The sequence below is a fragment of the Ambystoma mexicanum genome, chromosome 6p (genome assembly GCF_040938575.1).
Source record: "Ambystoma mexicanum isolate Mex_15411 chromosome 6p, UKY_AmexF1_1, whole genome shotgun sequence".
In the NCBI taxonomy this organism is placed as follows: domain Eukaryota; kingdom Metazoa; phylum Chordata; class Amphibia; order Caudata; family Ambystomatidae; genus Ambystoma; species Ambystoma mexicanum.
Window position 1 is genome coordinate 1143019028 of NC_090935.1, and position 24259 is coordinate 1143043286.

Below are 24259 nucleotides of genomic sequence, written 5' to 3' on the forward strand. Positions count from 1 at the left end.
GCATCTAGCAGGGTTGATCAGTTTGTTGGTGTGGGCCGCAGATGAGGCGATGGCGTTCCCTTGACGTGTGAGCGAGAGTGTAGTGACGAAGTACACACCAAGTGTTTTTACTGCAGCCAGTACTAGGATTTGGTGACCATCAATGCAGAAGGAGGTGTACTGTGGGTCTAACTTGTTTGTGCCTGAAGGTGGCCCCACTCAGTGGAGCTTTGTCTTATTGTCTTTGAGACAGAGAAAGTGGGTGGCATCCAAGTTTGAATGATGGAATAGACTTTGTTCAGTGCACAGGAGTGTTCTTTGTAATTGCCAGATAGGCAGAGAAGAATTTGAGTATGATTTCTCCTTGCAGAGTAAGGTCAGACAGCGATGACCTGTTGGCCTCTTTTGCCTCATTTGCCGCCTTTGACATCACGCTGGACATCTCGTCCATCTCAGTCGCCTTTAGATCGTCTCTCCAAATGTGGTTCCCGCTTCTCAGGTTTTAAATATTTGGCATCCGTTTATTTGGTACTGAAATCACTTGTCACATGCAGCCTCTGTAGCCCGTGTAAAATGTGCCAGTTCTGAAAGGGGAGTACTCAGTCTAAGAGTGTATAACACACCGCAAATTTTATATTTTGCAGAGACATACAGAATGTTTGAGATTTTTTGAAGTCTTTGGCGTTAAACAGTTTTAGCATATTAATATCAATACACTTCCAGAGAGAAATGAAGGAAGACGAAGGACAGAAAAGCTGTTACCTTAAAGATAGTAAATCTCATTTTCCTGTAACCTTGAAAGTAAAAACAAAAACATCCGGTAATCAGGGAAAACACAGGAACACACTGTAACACACTCGCACAACACTCTGCTACGCTTTGCTCCAGTAGCGGGTGTTTAAGGAGTTAGGTCTGCCTCCACAAGAAACATGGAGAAAAGACTTCCAGCAAGGCTCAACAACAAGGGGTCCACACAGTGAGACTTGCGCTACGCTACGCTCCAGTAGCGGTTGTTTAAGGAGTTAGTTCTGTCTTCACAAAAAAACATAGAGAAAAGAATTCCAGCAACCCCGAGCAATGAGGTGTCCACACGGTAACACACTCACACAACACTCCGCTACGCTTAGTTCCAGCAGCAGGTGTTTAAGGAGTTAGGTCCGCCTCTGCAAGAAACAGAGAGAAAAGACTTCCAGCAAAGCTCAGCAACAAAGGGTCCACACAGTGACAGACTTGCGCTATGCTTCGCTCCAGTAGCGGGTGTTTAAGGAGTTAGGTCTGCCTTCACAAAAAAGCACAGAGAAAAGACTTCCAGCAAGGCTCATCAACGAGGTGTCCACACGGTAACACACTTGCACAACACTCTTTATAGATGAGGTCAGAATAGTTTCTAACTTAATTCTAGCCTTCATTCAACTTAAAATGCAGGAAGCACTAGGGGCTGGATATGAACCAATTGTTTGAAGGAAAACATATTGTATTTGGTGATCTGCAGTTAATAACAGTTAAGGGACAGCAAGTTTTCAAAACATTAACTAATAAAGAATGTTGTCTCAATTTAGGCAGCAAGGGAAATGTACTCTGGGTTCACTTCCAATACAAAGAAATAGTGCAGAATATATGCAAGGCCACGGACAAAAACTAGCCTCAAATACTCCAAAATATCAGAATTGATGTACTTTCTGCATGAAAAAACAATCTTAAAAAGTAGACTTGTCAGCAAATTGTTTGGAAAACAAACAGGTCTTCAGATAATGGCCCAGATAACAGCAAAATGTTCACTAGGTGTGCTTGATGTCTACACTGACAGTCTGTGCACAATGTATTGAAAGTATGCTTCAGAAAGAAATCAACTCATTATCTGCATGAAATATAAGGGCAAATTAAATGTGTATGGCACAACACTCTGTATGCATCAAAAACCCATTGTTTGTGTAAAGCAAATAAAAAAATGTGTCCAACACAGCCAGTTTAGAAAATGTATGGTCTCTTTGCTACAAACGCAGAGTTTACCAAACCATGTTCTAAGTCCGAAGGTGCACCGTGGACACAGACCATAGTTTAGTAAATCAAGATGACATCCAATGTCATTGTGAAATTTAGCAAACTCCATGAAACAAAAGAAATGCCTGTACACCACAATGTTTCCTTTTTTTCAAAGGCATGCATGTAAGGTGAGAACATTATTTTCCTTGTCTTGCACATGCAGTTACAGTTCTTAGCCCTGATCATGCATTTGCAGCTATGTCACAAAGTCTTCAAATCAGGTATGAGCTACGGGGCACTCTTGTATGTACATACACTCACAGCACCCCTCCTACCAAATGTTAATGCAAGCAAAGTCAATGTTGACATCACTTGTGCTGTGAAGTACAAAATACTTCTCACTTTATGCACCCTGCACTTGGGAGTTGTGCAAGTGATTTCAATCTGGGACACGCCCAAGTCACGCTCAGCATGTAGTGCACAAATGAAACCCTTATTTATTTTATCCATAATTTCAATAGTCTGAACGATATACCACTCATATCACACCCTTCTCCTGAGGACCTCCCCCTCCGTCACACTGAACCAGGAATCAGGCTAGTTTGCAAAGGTAAATGTTTATTTATGTATTTAGAATTTTATCAAAATATATTTTAATAGATAAACAACAATCCCCAATGGGGTGACAGAACACTAAATAATATCTTTAATACAATAGGAATCAAGTAATGAGCACAAAAGCAAATGCAGCACATAAAATAATACTTTTGGTTTGGTTTGAAATGGATGGCCCTATGTTTGTTTGTTTGTTTTATTATTTATAATGCGCGAGCATACCCAGGGGTATCAGGGCGCAGCCTTTACAAGAATTTGCGAAGCTTGGTTACAGGTCATAGAGTATACAGAGTAATAGTAGGGTACAATGATAATATATACATTTCAACAATGAAGTACAGAGATATTATAAACATATAGACAAGTGGGCACACGTGGTTACATTGTGTGTACATACTGGTCGCATGAAAGTAGGCCTATCAGTGGGCAGAGTTAGTGACGTCCTACGTTTTCAGCCATGCAACAACCTTGGATCGCAAGTTCTGGGATTCCACTCTGAGATTGGGCGGTAGGGAGTTCCACAGTTTGGTTGCTTTCACTGGGAAGCTATTACCCCCTATGGTGGCGCGTTTGAAGTTGGGGACAGAGAGGCAGTCTTTGTAGGCAGATCTAGTGGGTCTCAGGGAGGACTGTCTATGGAATCTATCAATCAGGTAGATAGGGGCAGCGTTATTGAGGGATTTGTGCGTGAGCGATGCAGTTTTTAAAAGAATGTTATTGTTAATGGAGAGCTAGTTATTCTGTTGGTTGAATCCTGAGATATGCTCTCTTCTGGAGATGCCCAGGGCCGCTCTGAGGACATTGCTCTGGAGGGTTTGAAGTTTGCTGGTGGTAGCCCTGGAGGATCTCAGGTAGAGGGCGTTGCAGTAGTCCAGGCGGGACAGTATAAGGGCTCTAGCGAGGGTAGGGCAGCTAATGTTGGTCAGAAATGGTTTGGCTGTGCGGATTAATTTGCACGTATAGGCCGTGGAGGACGCTAGGGAGCTTACCTGTCTTCTGAAGGAGAAATTAGAATCCAGGTAGAAACCCAAAGTTTTGACCTCTTGTGCAACCCTAATGTTGTTACCATCGATCAAGAAGGAGTTGTAGGCAGGGCCAAGTTTCTTTAAGCTAGCCGTGGTGCCTAGGGTGATGAGTTCCGTTTTATCATCATTCAGGCATAGTCCATGTGTAGCCATCCATGCCTGGATGATTATGTACACCCTATTTAGCAAGGCTAAATCCTTTCCATAATCTTCAGAAAGCGGAAGGAGGATCTGGGTATCATCTGCATAGCTAGTATAGGTGATACTGAGATGATCCAAATCATCGAAAAGGGGCTTGGTAAATATGTTGTACAATGTGGGAGAGACGCAGGAACCCTGCGGGACGCCACAAGTGATCGGTATAGGGTCTGCTGCCGCAGTTGGTGAAAAGGCCCTCATGGTTCTGCCGTTGAGAAAGGAGGTAATCCAGGTGATAGCCTCAGTAGAGAAATTAGCTGATGTGTGGAGATGTGTGCAGAGGACAGAATGACCGAACAGGTCGAAAGCTGCAGACAGATCGAGAAGAAGGAGTAGGGCAACTTGGCCGTTATCCCTAAGTGTATCAATCTAAGCTTTCAAGTCTTTGAGAGCAGTTTCAGTCCCATGTTGAGGGCGGAACCCTGATTGTCTGGAACCTAGTAGATGGTGTTCTTCCAGGAACTTCCGAATTTGTACATAGGCAACCTTGTCCAGGATTTTTAGAAGAAAGGGGACGGTCGTTATAGGTCTGTAGTTTGTGGGCGTGGCTGGGTCGAGTGTGGGTTTTTTTTAGTAATGCAAGTACCCAGGATTGTTTCAAATTAGTGGGGATGGAGCCAGTGGTGAAGGAGGCATTAATTAGTTTTGTGATGAAGGGGGAGAGATCACGGGCAGCATCCTTGATGAGCTGTGCCGGGCACAGGTCTCCCTGACAGTTGGAGGGTTTCAGGGATAAGATGATTTTTTCTACTTCAAGAATCGTGACTTTAGAGAAGTTGAAACGAGTGAGATCTGTGGGCATGGGCTTATCTAGTGTTTTTGAGGGAGGAGTGTCCTTGAGGGTTGCTTTTTTACAGGCGATTTTACTTTGAAGGGTCGCAGTTTTGTTTGCTAAGGCGTTTTGGATTTCTTCGCACCAATTTTTGTCTTTCGTACAGGTGTCAGGAGGTGTTATGGGGGTTTCTACTTCTTTAAGGATGGCAAATAGTTCCTTCATGTTTGATTTAGCCTGGGATATGCGGGAGTCGTAGGAAGTTCATTTAGCCAGGTAGATTTCTTTTTTATAAAGTGTAGTTAGTTTGGAGAGTTTAAGTTTGTTTGCAGCTGAGGGGGATTTTTTCCAGATAGCCTCACAGTTCCTTTTTTGCTGTCTTAAATTTTTAAGGAATGGTGTGTACCATTTGTTTAGGTGCGTATTCGGTCTGTTTGTTCTCAATTTGAGGGGGGCAATTTGGTCCAGTGAGGTAGCCATGATCTTATTATATTCTTCGACCAAGGTCTCAGGGTCCAGGTTGTCTGGGAGTGCGTTGAGTGTGGGAAGTAGGTGCGGGATGAGTCTTTCAGCTATCATATTCTTCTTATTTCTTGTGAGGCTGGGCGGGTCCTGATAATGGGTGGGGGTCTGTCAGTCGAGAGCATGAACGAAACCAGGTCGTGGTCGATCCAGGCTAGTGCTGAGGTATTGGTAATATTCGCTAGACAGTTGTACTCAGCCACCCAATCGAGTGTTCTACCTCTGGAGTGTGTTGGTGGCGTACTTCTTTGCGTAAAGCCTAGTTCTGTGAGTGTGTTGACTATAGTGCTGGCGCGTGGTCATCAGGATCATTGTAGCCCATATTAAAGTCGCCCAGGGTGAGGACCTGGGTGGAGCTAGTAAGGTTACTGGAGAGGATAGTGTTAATATCTTCATCAAAGGTGCCAATGGGGCCTGGCGGGCGGTAGATCAAGTGGATGTTAAGGGTTTGGGTGTTGGTGAGTGGAACTTTTACTGAAAGTGTTTCGCATGATGTGACCTCTGTAGGTGTTGCCAGACTCATGGTAAGACTACATTTGTGAATGATGGCAACACCTCCTCCTCTAGTATTAGGGCGGTCCTGTCTCAAGATAGAGTAGTTGTCTGGGACTGTCAGCATAAGCATAGGACCTGCTGCTGGGTGCAGCCAAGTCTCAGTAATGGCTAGAAGGTCAAGGTCTTCTTTGAGGATCAAGTCAGCGATCTCTGTAGCGTGAGCTACTAATGATCTGGCGTTGATCAAGGCTCCTTTTATTTTGGGGCTAGTTATGTTTGTGGTAGTGACTCCCTTGTCCCATGTGAGATCAGGGGTATCATGTGTAGGGGAGTTGCGTGAGGGTCTAGGGTTGGAGTTTTGGGGCAAGTTTGATTTTTTAATAGAGGAAATGAGTAGAGTTCTGGCGTTCTGCGAGGTGGGCAGTGAGCGGGCCAGGGGCTCATAGATTTCAGCTAGTCTAGCTCCAAGTCCTAAGTTCCGATCGATAGTGGATCGAGGGAGACTGGCACATTGCAGTGATTGAGGGTTGTAAGTATCTGGGTAAGAGGACTTGGTAATGGGCATAGTTGAATATGGCACGTTAGGTAGCTGAGGTAGCTGGGGTACCATGTTAAGCCGTAATACAATGTTGGGAAGGGTCAAGGTGCATGCAAGTACGATGGTGGTTAGTGAACACATGATCGGTACTGGTAGCAGCACTGGTGGCAGGAATGTTAGCTGACCAGGGCCCTAAATTTGGAACATCTAAATTTAGGCTAGGGTACACAAGGCAGGCAACACCTAAATATAAGGCTTGGCAATTAAACTAAAGTACACAGGGCAGGCAACACCTAGATGCGACACATTGCAAATTAACTAAAGTACACAGGGCAGACAGCACCTAGATGTGAAACATTGCAAATTGACTAAAGTGCACAGGGCAGGCAGCACCTAGATGTGAAACATTGCAAATTGACTAAAGTACAGAGGGCAGGCAGCACCTAGATGTGAAACATTGCAAATTGACTAAGGTACACAGGGCGGCAGGCAGCACATGATTTTAACGCAGTATCGGTAGGCAACCCTAAATCCCGCTAACATAAGGCAATGGAAATGAGGACTGGGTTAGGGGTTCTCCCTGCAACACCCCTCAACCTCCCAATAGGCAATTAAATAGATGTGAGGAGAGAGCAGGTATTCAGGAATAGCACAAATCAAACAGAAAATCACTCCCACCTTCCCCCTTCAAACACAAGAAAAAAACGGAATTGACTTTTCAGCTGTCAGAATGGCTTTGAAATTGTCTTTGGAATTGACTGAGCAAAACACCAAATGTGGTCAAAAATACTTTATTATAAATTCTACCATTCTACATTGGTCACCTTTACACAAATCCCACACAAAGATTCCATATTTTATGTAGTAGCTGCTTCTCAAATCCCACAGCTGTGGGATCTTGGTTCATCTTTCTACAGAATTTTGTCCTTTTTGCCATGAACACAATTTCCAAACTTTCTGCAACTTTCCACAAATGTGTGTTTACCATAGGGATGTGTGTGTAAAGTTTCACAATATTAGCATTAACACATTTCACATAAAACCACATATATTGCCATTCCTGTCCAGAATATGTTACACATTTCTACCGCCTCTTAAAACGTGCAGCCAAAAATTAGACTAATAGATGTGTTATTTTTATATTTTTCACTACTTTGAATCACAAGTTATGAGTCTTTAAAAATTGATCATTGTTCATGCTTAACAGCAAATGGTCCTGCCCCTTTGTCTCTCCCTGCAGTCCAGGAGCAACTCCTTCCCTTGGGGAGTTCCTTCCAGGAGCAGTTTAAGACCCCTTTCACACCTCTGTTTCCTGGGCTGAAGGCTCTGCTATTGTTAATTCTCTTTCTGTAGACAAATGTCTGGGCTAACCCACAATTATCATCTCCCAGTGAGTTTCTGATAAGAGGATTTCCACTCCCCTTTGAAGAAACCTGTTTTTCCACTTCCAAAGAGTTGCAGCTCAGCTAGGCTAATTTATTCTTAATTAAAAATCCAGCAGAAACCAAACTTGTTGCATCAAATCACATAAATACATTACTTTCTTAGCTTTAAATCTGTGGGATCAAAAACATAACTAAGATCTGTATTCCTTTTAGCAACAATTCTTTTATGTTTGCTAATCCGGCAGACTTTTAGTTTAAATACTTTGAAGTTTCATCAGGAGCTCATCTGACAGCTGTCATTCACAGGTAGCCCAGGGTACTGCACCCAGATTTTGACAGGGGCTGTCAGTTTACAGACAATCCAGTTTTTCTAAAGAAATGTTTTACTCTTTACACTTTAGGACTTTATATATTCGCCATGCTTCATTAGATTACATGAATTTTAGCACAAAGCAAGATTTTAAATGTTGAGAAGTGTTGTGTATAGGCATTTTGGAGTTTTTAGCAATAAAGCAAATGTCCTTTATAGGCACATTTTGGAGTTTTATTTGCAAAACGCTGCTTCTCTTTCTGCACTCTGCTTGCTGGTCATAGAGCCCACTGGCACATTTTCTGTAGTGTGTGCTCTATCCCACTACACACATTCACCATGGGTAGCAGATTGTGCATCTTTTTGTTGTGTTGCAGACCACGGTTTTTGTAGGTTTTTTCCACGCAAAAGGGTTTTGCCGCCATTGTTGTAGTTTCTTGTGCCATAACTATCAGAGTGATGCCGCATAGCACAGCGGAGTGGGTCAATACATCCCACAGATGTATCCAGTACCTTACAAAAGATTAACCTCAAAATATGAAAGTACATCAGCATTTCCTGTTGTACCTGCTTAAAAAAACGAAACAAGTAAGAATGCAGAACACAGTGAGCCCTCACCCATCTTGAGCCTTTAAAATGTGAGAATACCACTGGAGTCAGCTGTTTTGCAAATTTTACTTTCAATTTGCTTATCAATTGTTACCGCTAATACATAGCATATACTTCCATCATAGTGAATTACAAATGCAACTGAGGCATTGGTTCTCCTGTATAGAAATGCAACAGGAAATCCAGATGAAAATCACAGTGCATCCGCCATAAGGGATTTAGTGAATACATGTGTAGGAATGGTTACATTAACTTTAAACTATCAAGAGGATCCTGAAATGTCCTCATGAACTTGCTAAAACAAAGAAAATATTCCTGTCAATTAAATTCCAGACAATGAATACACTGCGGAACATACATGTAGTATCTGCAGCCATCCTTTAAATGACAATGCTCCTAAAGAGCAATTATGGTGTGTTAATATAACAAACTGAAGATACCATTCCGGCAACTTTAAAGTAAGTCTCACCATGTTGTGATTTTCTTCCAATTCAGATATGCTTTCAACTCTACGTATAGAGAACATGGCCAGTGTGCCATATTGGTGCTTCTGAAGTATATGGCAAAAGCACATTAACCCACTTCACTTAATAGGTGTCTTTTGGTGGAAAAGTGTTCATGACACCATAATCTATAACATAGGTTCCAGTACCACAACAGGCCATTACACGGCCTACATAAAGCACACAAATTGCTGGTTTGAATGTAGAGATTCACTCATCCACAAACAGAGATGACCTGCCAACTTGCAAAATGTCTACTTAATATTACTGAAACCAAGCATACCAAAAGTGTAACTGCGATTTCTACCAAATAGTACATTTTCTAACTGCTGCATTTTTTTACTTACCTTTGAGATCAGAATTAAGAATGTATATGTACTCATATATATATCCCTACAATATGCAAATATAAAGAATCAACACGAGATATTAATGTCAAAAACGATGTACATTACAACAAACAACTTAGAGTGGCCCCCTAGATTCTACATTTCAGAAAAGACCTGAAGACCCTACACTTCAAAGAACATTACTCCAACCATTCCTGTCAACCCTAATTCCTCTTGTCACCCTGCCCCTCCAGATCCCCTGCTAGCCCTGCACCCTTACATGTGACCTTGTGTGTGTGCCCCCTCTGAACAGTGCCCTTTTTGCCAGCTAGATTTGTGTTTTATGAATCACACACACATACACACAAAATGTGAGTTCTTATTTAGTGCTTTATACCGGATTTCGCCTGCTTCAAAGTGCTGTAATAAAAGGTGCTATTACCCTGCTTTACAGTACTTGATCAACTAACCTCAAATAGAAAACGGCTCACTCTGCCACTGGATTCGTCCTTGTATACAAGGCAACATGGGAAAAGGACTAACTTGCAATATGTATTGTGATCGTTTTCACGCCTCCCTAACGTGATCAAGCGCTCGGAGGAGCGCGAAACGCGTCGTTCAGGACACTGCCCTGGCGTCCTGTTTTGTTTTGCTGTGTGTTTTTTTGCCTAATACTTCTTTTATCATGAATTAAACTCCTTCTGTATATTAGATTCGAGTTAGTCATTTTTTTTATTGGGACCTGCTGACCTCATGCTTGGAGTGCGGTTTTGCTTTCCTCCATGTCTTCACCATATATATATATATATATATATGGGATACATTACTCACCGTAATTGTATTTCTGATGCTTGTATCTGCTTAGATTCACATTCTGTGCATAGGCCGACATCTAGTGGAAGCTGCGGAGTATTACAGTTTGTTTTTCGAAACTCGAAAATGGGCGTCGACACAGGCGTGCCAGTAATACTATCCCTAGTGTGACGTCCACTGTACCCAAGATCCCTCACGCGTCTGGGATCCTCAGATTGTATTTTTTCTGACATGAGGAAGCATGAGGAGTAGCGTGAGTACAGATAATCCAAGCAGATAGACAGGAAGGTAAGACTACAAGCAATCATGCGCCTTCTCTCGGAGGGGAAGAAGGGTGGGTCGCATGTGAATCTAAGCAGATACAAGCATCAGAAATACGATTACGGTGAGTAATGTATCCCTTCTGAGGCTTGTGGAATCTGCTTAGATCACATGCTGTGCATAGATTAGCGAGCAGTACCCGAAGAAGGAGGTGGGATGTGAGAAGGGTCATGAGCAAACAGGTGTCTTAGAACCCCTTGTCCCACTTGTGTATCTGTCTTGGAATGAGTGTCACTGCAGTAATGCTGAGTAAAAGTGTGAATAGAGCTCCAAGTAGCTGCTTTGCAAATGGTGTCGAGGGGAACATTTGCAATGAAAGCCAGAGTGGCACCAATGCCTCTAGTAGAATGGGCCCTTGGCGTAAAAGGCAGAGTTTTTCCAGAAAGAGAGTAACACAGCTGTATACAGTTGATAATCCACTTCGAGATCGCGCCTTTAGAGACGCGATCCCCCTCTCTGCCTGTAGCTACGGAGACAAACAGTTGATCTGTTTTTCTTAGCGGTCTGGTTTTATTTACATAGTAGAGGACCGCCCTACGCACATCAAGGGTGTGTAGTTTCACCTCAGCCGAGCTTTGCGGGTTCTGGAAGAAAGCCGGAAGCTCGATGGACTGGTTTACATGGAATTTAGATATGAATTTAGGTGAAAACCTAGGGTGTGTGCGTAAAACCAGTTTGTCTTTGTGGATAATAAAGAAAGGATCCTGCACTGACAGAGCCTGAATTTCACTGACCCTTCTTATGGAGGTAATGGCTACTAAGAAGGCCGTTTTATAAGTCAGGTGTTTGAGACTACTTTTATGCATGGGTTCGAAAGGGGGGCCCATGAGCTTAGCTAGCACCACATTGAGGTCCCATCCTGGCGGTGGGTTCGAAATAGGAGGGTGAAGTCTCTTTACTCCTTCCATGAAGGCTTTAACTACTGGTACTTTCCACCACGATACTTTGTTATGGGATGTGGTGTAAGCCGAGAGGGCTGCCAGGTGTACTTTCAGAGAGTTAAAAACCAAACCTGCGTCCAGCAGGTGGAGCATGTATGTTACTACGTTGGAAGGAGTGCAATCAACTGGGTTGATTTGTTTATTCTGGCACCAAATAACGAATCTCTTCCACTTGTCAAAGTAACAGTGCCTTGTGTTTGGTTTCCTGGATTCTTTTAGGATGTCCATACACCTCTGTGGTAAATTGAGATGCCCAAACTCTATGACCTCAGGAGCCATGCTGCCAGGTTCATTGAGTTGGGTTCCTGGTGCACTGTTTGACCTTGTTGCTGGGACAGTAGGTTGTACCAGGCTGGGAGTTTGATGGGCTCGCACAGCGCCATCCTGCGTAGGTGTGGAAACCATGGTTGTCTCGCCCACATGGGAGCAACTAGGATGAGCGTCATCGATTCCTTGTTCATCTTGTACACCACCTTCCTGATGAGAGGAGTTGGTGGAAAAGCGTACGCAAACATCCCTGACCAGTTCATCCACAGGGCGTTCCCTTGGGAGTGTGGCTGGGGGAACCTGGATGCAAATCCTGGGCATTGTTTGTTTTCGCTTGTGGCGAATAGGTCTATAGTGGGGAAACCCCACTGAGAGAAGAGATCTTCTACGATCTCTCTGTGAAGGACCCATTCGTGTTCTTCTGGGAGGGAGTCTCTGCTTAGGGCATCCGCTAGGGAATTGAGCTCCCCTGGAACATGTTGTGCTGATAGGAAGATGTTCCGTCTGAGTGCCCATATCCAGATTTTCTGGGCAAGCTTGGACAGATTTGGCGAACGAGTCCCTCCTTGTTTGTTCAGATAGAACATGGCTGTCGTGCTGTCCGTCCGGATCTGCACCGACAAGTTTAGTAGATGGGGCTCGAACGCCCGAAGCGCTCGGAATACTGCCAGAAGCTCTAGCAGGTTGATGTGGTTCTTGGCTACTGAGTGAGACCAGAGACCCTGAGCTGTGTGGTGGAGATGGTGAGCTCCCCACCCAGTCAGGCAAGCATCTGTAGTTACCACTGCTTGTACTTCGGGATCGTAAAAGGGTTTTCCCCTTGCGAGATTCTCTTTTGTCCACCAGTGTAAGCTTTGTACGAGTTTTGGCGAAACGACCACTAGATCGTCCCACTGACCACTTGCCTGAGACCACTGTTTCGCCAACCATTCCTGCATGGGACGCATGCGCAGACGCGCGTGGGGGACCAGGTAAATACATGACGCCATCATGCCCAGTAACCGCATTGCTTTGCGTACCGTTATTTGTTGACCTGACTGATAATGTGGAATTTGCAGTAGTATATTCCGAATTCTTTCTTCCGAGGGGAAGGTCAACCCTTTCTGAGTATCTAGGATTGCTCCTAGGAACTGTTTTGAGGTGCTTGGCACCAGACTTGACTTCTTCTCGTTGATAGAGAAGCCTAATTCGTGGAGGAGGTCGATAGTCCTCTGAATGTTTGACCTGCAAATTCTTGGGGTTTCCCCCGTTATGAGCCAGTCGTCCAGATAAGGGTACACTGGGATTGCCTCCCTGCGTAGGTGTGCAGCTGCCACCGCCAGTACCTTGGTGAATACCCTTGGTGCTGAAGCTATCCCGAAGGGCAGTACCTTGAATTGGTAGTGGCGACTGTCCACTTTGAAGCGCAAGTATTTTTTGTGCGCTGGGAGCATGGAAATATGAAAATAAGCATCTTTCATATCCAAGGTTGCCATGTAGTCCCCCTTTTTTAGGAGGGGGATTACCTCTTGTAGCGTGGTCATACGGAATTTTTGGGGCTTGACATACTTGTTGGCAGGCCGTAGGTCCAATACTGGGCGCATTGTCAAATCTTTCTTTGGCACAAGGAAGTAAGTTGAATAGATACCCTTGTTTACCTGGTGTCCTGGGACGAGTTCTATCGCGTCCTTTTCTAGCAGAATGGCGATCTCCTCGAGAAGGATCTTCTGATGTTCTAAGGAGTGTATTCTTTGTCGTGGAGGGTGGTTCCGGGGACGCTGCAGTAATTCTATACAATATCCTGTGGACACTGTTGACAGCACCCATCTGTCTGAGGTGATCCCTTCCCAAGCCTGGGTGAAGTTGGAAATGCGTCCCCCTACTGGGGTTGCGTGAGAAGGGACCCTGAACTGAGCGTCACTGCTTTGGCGGAGGCGTGCCACCTCCCTTGTTGGGGCTGCCTCTGCCTCTTCCACGACCTCTCTTGTTAGCCTTGCTGTAACTTTGGGTAGACTGCTGGTTGTTGTTCCATTGTGTACCCTGTCCTTGGGCATAGTTGCCTCTTTGTGAATTTTGGCCGCGTGGGCGACGAAAATTACTGTTCCCCCTCTGGTTTGGGGGTTTGTTGGTAAGCTGGCCCAGGGATTTGAGAGTCTCGTACTTGTCCTTGGCATTCTTAAGTGAGTCTTCGACGGCTTTCCCAAACAATAGATCGGGTTCCACCGGCTTGTCTATTAATGAAGCCTGGGTTTCTGTTTTGAACCCCGACTGCCGTAACCACGCATGTCTCTTGATAACAGTACCTTCTGCTATCAATCTTCCTGCGTTGTCTGCAGCGTCGGAAGTTGCTTTTAAGATGCAACCAGACACGGCTCTCCCTTCTGCCGAGATCCGAGCCAACTGGCCCTTTAACGGTTCAGGAGCAGAGGCTATGAGCGCCGCGACCTCTTCCCATTGATGGCAGTTGTAACTTGCCAACAGGGTGGTGGAGTTTGCAATCCTTGCTTGGTAGGCGGACGTTGAGGCTACCTTCCTGCCAAACCCGTACAGTCTTTTGCTCTCCTTGTCGGGAGGAGCTTCAGACGACGATAAGGGTGTCCCAGCCCTCTTCCGAGTGTTGGTAACCACTAGAGAGTCTGGTTTAAGATGACCTCTTATATAAAGAGGGTCAGACTGGGCTGCCCGAAAAAGTTTTTCGACTCTGGGGTTGACGGCTCTGGTGAGGTTAGGATTCACCAGGGATGGATCTATTCTACGTTGGATGGATTTAAGGATAGGGATGGTCTGAGCGACCGGCCTCCTCTCTCCCACCAACTCCTCTGCGAAGTCCCTTTCCTCCTGTACACCGTGGGTGTCGATGTGAAAATGTTCTGCTGCGCGAGCAAGAACTTCATTAAGGAGGGGTTGGTTATCAACTGGCGAGTCGGTAACTGGGGCTTCGCTCTCTACCGGGGAATCTACTCTGTAAATTTCCTGCTCATCTTCTACCTCCTCCAGGTCCTCATCCTCCGCATAGTATTCAGACCCGGTTCGTTCCTCCATAATTGTAAACTCCTGGTCCCCTTCAGGGAAAGGTTGTCCTTGGTATCTGGGGTGTGGAGTAGAGTATGGAGTAGAGTAAGGCTGCACCTCGAAGGGGTCAGGTCTTTCGACCCGGGCCTTTTTACTTAGGGGGATAGGATCAGAGGAGCCTGAGGGTGTGGCCCCATGAGGGTCATACGAAAGGAAATGTTCTGGGTTTTTGTCATAAAAATCAGTTAAGGAAGACATCCTTGACATGACCCTGTCTATGTCCTCACTGGACCATTCTTTGGAACAGGGTATGAGTTTAGTAGGCAACTTAGAGGGCTTATCAAGGGTACCCTTGCTTGATGTTGATGTCCCAGTAGATTTATGTTTATCTGTCTGCTTGGGGTGGAAGGATGGTCTTACAGGAGTGGAAGGCTGAGCTTTCCGCTGTTTCCCTCCCTCCCCGTGCGTGGAGAAATGTTTTCCCTGCCCCTTGGAGGCCCCAGAGACTTTCGACGCCTGGCGCCGAGGGTCGGGAGAGGTATCTTGCTTCGAGCGTGGGGCCTCGCTGGAGTTAACTGCGCTCTCGGTCTCTTGGAGCGCGGCCTGGGGGTGGAAGTCGTCTTCGTCTTCCGACGATCGAACTTCCGTTAATCTAGGGAGTGAGGCACTCTTGGCAAGAGTGGATGATTGCCTTGCGTCATGAGGCGATCTCGATCGAGAGCGCCCAGAGGACACCGAGTCGGACCGTTCTATCCGTGCCTCTTTCCGAGAAGTCGACGTCGTCGAGGTTCAGTTGGACTTAGTGTGTTTAGTGTGTGTAGGGTGTGTAGCGCTTGCGTCGCCGGGGGTCTTCCCCATAGCCGCCCTGCCGGACAACCTTCCGAGGTCGGGGACCTGCGCTCGGCAGTCTTTCGACGCCGTAATGCCCTCGCCGTCCGAAAGTACGGCGTCGCTGCCATCGCTGAAGGCGCCCTCCGCTGCCATGGCTGCCTGCCTGGCGTGGTGGGCCCAACGCTTTGTCGAACGGTCCTTAAGTGTTTTAGGTTTAAACCTACTACACGCTCTGCAGTTCGCTTCGGGGTGGTCCCTCGGCAAGCAGAGATTGCACGTGGCGTGCCTGTTGACCCAAGGGTATTTGCGGTTGCACTTGGGGCAGAATTGGAAAGGGGTACCCTCCATACGCACCTTGAGGCAGCGGGCTGGTAAGTGTAGGAAATATATAAGGTGTACCTATATATCAAGAGTGAAGAGTATGTACCACCCCCCACTCTCCCTACTTGCAGGGCCGAGGCCAGCGGCCTACTAGGCCCGGGCCGAGGCCAGCGGCCTTCCGAGGCCCTGATCCGTCGTGCAGCAGCCGACGGTCGATATCTTCTCCAGCCGTCGTCGAGTGTCGACGTTTGGGGTGGGGAAGGATGATAAATAATATTAATTGCAATAATTAGCAAAAGTATGGCTAAGGCCAGGGGACTCCGCAAGATGCTTCCGACCAGTATGGCGGAAAAAAACAATCTGAGGATCCCAGACGCGTGAGGGATCTTGGGTACAGTGGACGTCACACTAGGGATAGTATTACTGGCACGCCTGTGTCGACGCCCATTTTCGAGTTTCGAAAAACAAACTGTAATACTCCGCAGCTTCCACTAGATGTCGGCCTATGCACAGCATGTGATCTAAGCAGATTCCACAAGCCTCAGAATATATATATATATATATATATATATATATATATATATATATATATATATATATATATATATATATATATATATATATATATATATATAGAGAGAGAGAGAGAGAGAGAAAGAGAGAGAGAGAGTGTATGTGTGTATTTCCCTTTAAAGAGCATCACCATGTTTTTTTTAAGTTCAACAAGTGCAACGAGAGAGTGCTGGAAAAAGATCTTAGAATACATAAATGAACTGTAAAGCACTTTACCACATATCGCAAAGTAGAAATGTAACAAAAGATACAGTGTGGTATTCTATTGACAGTACAGTACCTTTGGTGAGATGTTTTACCACTAAATGCTAATAATTTATTCAACAACCTACTGATGATGTGTCTGGTAAACCCTGACGAAAAAGGCAAAGGGTAATTGTGAGAAGGTAACATAGATAGAGAATAGCAGGGAAACAAACAACAAAGTCTTCTTTAGGACTTTCAAATCTTTCTTGCACTGTAGAGGCCTATTAGATCCAAAAGGTTCCAGCCCAAAGAGTTGCATGCATATGGAGAGAGAGCCAAAGAAGCCTCAGTAGTTGTTCTCTCATTCAACAGGTGTTAGCTGTTTGGGTGATTGAAGGGAATAGATCCATCCTTGCAACAATCAGTTTTGCTTTGGAATCACCCATAAGCATTAAGGAAAGGGTGCACTACACAGGAATATGTACACGTTACTCACCATAGTGAGAAGTGTGCTCTTTGTCCATAGCCCCTTTCTTGCATCCCTAACTTAGCTAAAGTGTCTGTTATGTTTGACCGAATAAGGGCCGACAGGTGTAGTGAAGGGGCAGAGCCCACTCCCTGTTACTCTTTCATTCACTTTAATTAGTTCTGTTGCTGTGCAAAGGATCCAGTAACATCCCCTGCGGGATAGAAATTCCATAGTTATGAGGCAAAATAAACTCTAGACTAGGGGTGCAGTGGTCATGACAGCAGAGTTTTTTGCCTTAGTGTTAGGCTTTTTCGTTCCATACTCCATGCTTTCTTTTCTTTTCTGGAGTGTGTCTTTTCTTTTAAAAGCTGGATATCCTCCATTACCCTTTTATTTTTTCCACCCCATGCCTTCGCTCTTATATTGTTTTTCCAACTGGTGTTATGTGCATTTTTTAACTTGTGCCCTATTCTTTAACTACTTGTTTCAAAGTTTGTTATCTCAAACCTTTACAATCAAACATATACCTTTCAAACTTTATTTTCAAACTTAGGACCAGATTACAATTTTTTCAGCAAGCATGGGATTTGATGACACCATTCTAGATTGTTTTAGCTCTTTCTACCCAACCAACCCATATGAACACCTGTAGGCCTGCCAATCAAGATCCCAGTGGTTACTGGTAACATAATCAATAATAATTTGCATTTATATAGCGCTACGAACCCTCAGGCATTTGAGCGCTATTTATAATTATCCGTGGTGTATGGTGCTCATTTATCGAGCTCGGAAGGATACAAGGCTGAGTTTGGTCTTGCCTGAATTGGTGGATGTCAAAGCGAGCGCTTTACTTGCTGTGCTATCTGACTGGCTAATACTCTTCCCGGTGATCTTTTGTCTGCATGTAGTGCCATTGGTCTGTCCGGTCTACAACCACAGACTATGAATTCATTGGCCGGCTCATGATAACCATCCAAAATTGAAGTCTTCAAAATAAAAATCATTTACCAACTCAGAGAATGTTTTTCCTCATCAGGCATTGATGTCAAGGGCCTGACTGAACCGTACAAAAATCAAATTGATCGTCATTCAATTTGTCATGGCTCTGAGAGATAAAACTAGAGAGCTTTCCATGCTAAATCTCCACTAATGCCACATGACTCAAATGCAATATCGACAGCAAACTCTCCTTCAGGATCCAAATCACCAAGACAACCCAAACAGCCTGAAGGTTTATATTACTTAGCTGTAGCTATTGTTCTCCAGCATGGGTCTGGCATGGATTCACATGCTCATGAACATACCCTGTCGTCAGGCTGGCAATCCTTGGTAAAAGAAACAACTGTTTCACTTTCATTTAGAACAATAGTTAAAAGTAAGTAACTTAAACTTTCTCTAGCATGGGGTCTGGCATGGATTCACATGCTCATGAATAACAAATACATAGCAGTACAACATTAGACAACCAAGGGAGGCAGCAAGGCTCAACAGAAGCAATTAATTCTCGGCCAGCTTGGTGACCAAAGGGACCTGCTCAAAAATTAAAAAGCACTTTGGAACAAGCACCTACATCGTTCAATGATAAGAAGCATTGTACATCACGACGAAAGGACAATAACAACAAATCTCCAGAAACATGGACATCTTCCACAGCTCAGTCACAGCAGAAAAATTATCAATCACAAACAGTGCTGAGAGATCTAATTGGGGACCCGTTGTCAAAAGTCTACGCACTTCCTGTAATTCAAAAGAATTATATTAACATGGCCTCGTGGAACACCAGAAGTTTCAGACATTTGACTGCGAAGAGTGATGTTAATTTGGGCCTATTTGACATCCTTTGTCTCCAGGAAACGTGGTTGCTCAACAAACCACAGATGGACGGATACATGATAATCAATACACCTGCAAGGAGGGGCTCCGCTGGACGTCCAACGGCAGGCCTACTGACGGCAATACGCTCCGACAGTGGCCTGGGGGTAGCAGAACTGATCCACTCATCCTACTTATTCCAGGCTTTTATAATCACCTGGAAATACTTAGATGAAACGCAAACCAAGGAAAAGGAGGAGATGATCCTAATGATTTAACACATATTGGAACCCCAAATCTATCTCGGACAAAGCCTACCTGGAAACCATGGACACTATCCTGGACGAAGCTAGTGCAAAACAACTGTACAATCATACAATAATAAATGGAGACTTTAATGCCACCTGCCCAGAGATTGGAAACTAGAGGGAACACCTGGCCAAATCCTCACTGATCCTTGAACGAGGCAGGTTGTTAGAGAACACAATGGTGGTACGAGACCTGCACAATTTGCACTGACTCCAAACAAAAGCTAACGCCGGGATTCCCTCATGGCAACGGGCAGGCCAATCTGTAACCACCGATCATACATACGTGTCCAAAGAGCTTCTAGGGCTGATTGACTGTTTTAGAGTAGAAAAAAACTCTAAACAGCAATCACAGTCTGTTAATCAGAGGATGGGCTGCCCCTCAAAAACCTCAACAATGTTTTGACCTGAACTAGAAGTGGGTGGGGGAGGCACACGCCTGAAACTCACGGAGAATTCAATCAAACAAATCTCAGAAAGCTACACAATCGGCAGCTACAAAAGCACCAAGAACTCTAAAGATCATAAGAGGGAAGTGGATCATACCCCTCTCTTAACAACATACACACAGAAAAGAAAAAAGAACAAAACGCGACTCATAAATCATCTACACACGTATAACTCCAAAGTGGTAATAAGAAAAGGAATTTTGAGAAAAATAAAAAAAGTATTAAAGAAATCTGACACCTTGGAAAAAAAAGTAAGATGGAAACGGGCTCAAAAAGAATACAAGTCCTGGATACTCCAACAGCGCCGATGTCTATACCAACTGGACTCAGAAACAATGTTGAAAACAATAGGTGGCAGAAAAACCAAGGAGTTCTAATAATGCACTACAAAATAGTGTTGGTGAAACATGTGGGTGACACATTTCACCCACGTATATGGTCCAATAGTAAACGAAACACACGGGACATTCCCATCTGTGAGCCGAGAAGCAAGGAGTTTACAAACTTGGAACATTCCCTGTGATGAGGAAGAGATTGTGGCCAAAATTAAGAAGCTAAACAATTCTAGGGCTCGCCGCCCAGATGGGATATCAAATAGTGACTTAAAACAACACCCGGACACATGGGCCTGCTTCATCAGCAAAATCTTTAAGAACTGCAATCAGGAACAAGCCATTCCACCATCTTGGCAAAAAGCAATCGCTGTGCCAATTTTCAAGCGAGGTGATAGAGAAGATCTGTGTCATTATCGCCCTATATCACTCCTTGACGTCATCGGGAAAATCTTTGGTGGGCTGGCCTTGGAAGCATTTCAAACCTGGCTCAAGACAGAGAACTACATCGACCCATTTCAGACGGGTTTTGTTAAAAACGCAGGAACGACAACCAATATACACTTGCTTAGTACAATCAAAGCAAAGGTTCTCCAGGCTGGCCAGACAGCTTACATGGCTTTCGTTGACCTGGTCCAGGCATTCGACCAGGTCAACAGGGAATTGCTATGGAAAGAACTGGACACCAAGAACTGTCCTGTCTCAATATTGGGCCCGATTCAAGCCTTATACAACAATGAAGTAAGGCTTAGTCAAGAGGACCTTCTGTCTAAGGAAATCAGCATGGCCAGAGGGGTTAAACAGGGTTGCCCACTGGCCCCTGCATTATACAAAGCATACATTGCTGACTACGCAGACACAGAAGATGATGTCAGAGGTTTTCCACCAACAATCGGAGGAACTATGGTTTCACGCCTTTTATACGCAGACGACATCATTCTGATGGTGACGCCAATAGGCCTCCAGAGGCAGCTGAATAATTTGGTGACTTATCTGAAACTAAACAACTTGCCCCTGAATACAACTAAAACTAAAGTGATGTTTTAGGAGACAACCACAAGAACAAAACAAGCAAAGGTAAACTGGTTTGTAGAAGGTTTAAAAGAAGAAAAAGTAAATACCTTCAAATATCTGGGAGTCATGATGAGCAGTAGTCCTGTAGAGTGCAGCAATGCAGGACTCGATGTGGGCAAAACTGATAACCTTAACGAACCAAGTGATGGCAGTCAAAAAACATATGGTAGATTTTCCCTCATTGCTGTAATTAACTTTTAAAAGTCCAAGGTGGTATCATCTATGCTTTATGGGACTGACGCTATGTTTCTACTAACTGTAAAGATCTGGATTAAATTCGAGAGTTATTTTTGGAGGAGAGTATTGGGTTTGGCACAAACTACACCCATGCCTCTCATCAGACGAGAATTATGTCTCTCATCATTGAGATCAATCAAAGAGAGAAGCACGCTGATGGTGTATCGAAAAGTGCTCTTAAACGTTAAACCAAAGGCACTGGAGCTGGTCAATTTTGAAATGAAAGCTGGTAAAAACCGAGCTCTGACAGACTGGAAGACGCAAAACATCAACCTACTGAAAGATCTAGACATTTCTGCTGAACTACTTCTAACAAACCCTGATAAGGTGACTAAGAAACTGTTCGAGCAAGACTGGATAATCACTGGAGAGAACACAAACAAATACAGTTTGACCAGATCATTCCCTACGTCGCCCATGAAAGTGAATAAAATCAACTAAAAACAAACAAAATATTATTCATAAGGAAATTGTCATCCTCTGCAAGTGCAGATATTGCAAAGATTTGGAAAAAGTGGAAACAGACATCTTCTGCTAAACTGCGAGGGGACTCAGTCTGCGAGAGCAGCGTTTCTTGGCAAAATACTGACATCTTTCTCCACATTCAGTGAAGATAATTGGTGGACGGCACTGACAAGTGGTGATAACACTCGTTGTGTGATCGGAGTGGCAGCATTCATGAAAAACATGGATCTGGCGCAATTTGGGAGAAGACATGAAGGAACTTCCACTTGGCTGTTTTACATTTCCAGTGCTGTCGCTTTCCTTTTCTCATCTATCTTTCCAGTCTTCATTCTTTTGCTGTTTTATCTCCTCCTCAAAAGGACTGGATTGTATAGGATTAACTTTGTTCTTATTTCTGAAAAATTGTTTATACAATTAAATCAAATAAAAGACATTTTTTTTTAAAAAAGAAGCAATTAATTCTTACCTCCGGAACAATCTCACCTCAAGCAAACAGATTGCCTAGCACTGGACTCCTCTCTGGAATCTCTGTCGATGCAGTAGAACTCTGTGAAGGTGTGCGTGGACCTCAATGTAGCAGCCCTGCAGATGTCCAGCAGGGGCACCCCAGACAGGAAGGCCGACATCGCAGTGATCGCTCTGGTGGAATGGGCTCTCGGATGGCCGGGCAGCGGTCGGTTTGCCAACCGATGTCATTGCGTGATACAGCCGGAGAGCCACCTTGAAATGGTCGCCTTGGACAATGCCTTCCCATGGTTCACAGGGCCAAAGTTCACAAACAGTAGTGAGGTCTTCCCAAAACTCTTTGGGCCTGATTCATGGAAGTGTTTTATAATGGCGCAACCCCATAGGAAAACGTTCTATGAATCAGGCCCTTTGTGCATGTCACATAGCACTTCAGGGCATGAGCAACATCCAGCGAGTGCAAGGCCCTTTCAGCCGGCGACAGAGGTTTCGGGAAAAACACAGCTAACATCAAAAGCTTGTTGAGGTGGAATTCCGACGGAACCTTCGGCATGAAAGAGGAGTGCATACGGAGCACCACCCTCGATTCATAGAAAGTCAGGTATGGTTGCTTGCAGGATAGGACCTAGATCTCACCTACCCTTCTGGCATAGGTGATGGCTACAAGGAAATCGAAGGGGGCCCCATCAGCCTTGTCAGAACCACGTTGAGTTCCCATCCAGTGCAATAGTCTTCACCAGCGGGAAATATCGAAAAATCCTTTGAGAAATTCCTTGACGAATCAGTGGGACCAAACAGGGTTATATGCTGCACTGGTGGGGGCACTTGGAGATCCTGTGCCTGGAAAAAGTCTACTGGGTTCTCCCCTACCCTGTGAGCATGCGCTAACATCCCCTTGAATCCCTTTTATGAGGGAGGTGGAGGTGGGAGGTGCCCAGTGCCTGCCAATGCAGTATGGTGTTGGCTGAACCCTTGACTCTTTGAAACCTAGTCACCTATTTAATAGAACTGGTGGGCAGAGGCAGGCGAGCGTGCAAAGAGGGGCTTGTGAAGGGCCAGGGACAGGAGGGAAGGGCCTGAGACAGAATGGAGGAAGCTGGCTTATCTGTGCATGAAGTAGATACAAATAACCCACTTGCCACCCAGGGTGGCACGGGTTCTAACAATGATTTTTAACCCAGCATACCCCTCACAACCAAACCAGTGTGCAATGAGGGATTGCTCAAGCCAGATACTAATAATTATGGCATTGGTATAAACACATCCCCCTCCCCCACCTCGCTGTTGACACATTCCCTGTGTTACAAGAAAGTAAAGATACCCAGGGCTATCACTGCACTCGGAGGGGCCATAACTGGGCCAGTTTGAGTCCTCCGTATCTCATCTGTTACTAACAGAAGGCCCACGGCTCTAAGAGGGTCACTATTTCTACACAAGGTTCCCAAGCAGGCCTCAAACCACCATTCCCAAGCTGGCCTCAAACCCCCACGAGCCAAAGGATGCCCTCTTAAACAGGAGCATCCACTGGATTCGAGTAGAGAGGGGGTGCTTATTCATCACAAGGGAGCAAGTAACACTATGAACTAGGATTCATGGCCAGGAAACTCATGTACATGATTCCATTTGAATAGACTTCAGAGATAACTTTACTAAGAGATGCCAAACCCCATCAAACACTCTAGTAACACCAAGTCTCCAGGCATATGAAAATATGCCACAAAGGACTATGCTCTCGGGAGCAAATGCAGTCCCGTTAGGGACCAGGCTCTTGTATGAGGCTCCCAGATTCAGAACCTCAAGCTTTACTGTCTATTAAAACCCCTGAGATTACACTTTGTTTAATTCCAAGCTGTTCGAGGTCGAACAGGACCCCCTAAGAGTTATTATGGAGTTCTTCTAATGTAATAGCTAATTTGATTGTGTATTTGGGAAATGAATTCTGGAGTGTTTTTTCTTTTATTTTGTTCTTCTTTTTTCTGCATGTATTTATTTGATGTTTTCTTGTAAACCTTTATGGCTTCAGGATTAAATAAAATTATATGATGATGACGATCAAGAACAGGTTAATCTAGATGTATCCAGAGAAAAATAATTAAGACCTTCAAGCTGATGAGACAATAAAACAAGCACAAAAGTAAGGA

The 24259-nt window shown here is 44.7% G+C and overlaps 1 protein-coding gene across 1 annotated transcript in view; it reads right to left on the reverse strand.

Annotated features, from left to right (window-relative positions):
• Nucleotides 1-24259, reverse strand: part of DMRT1 (doublesex and mab-3 related transcription factor 1) — a 1789254-nt gene that overhangs the window by 604780 nt on the left and 1160215 nt on the right. The window lies entirely within an intron of this gene.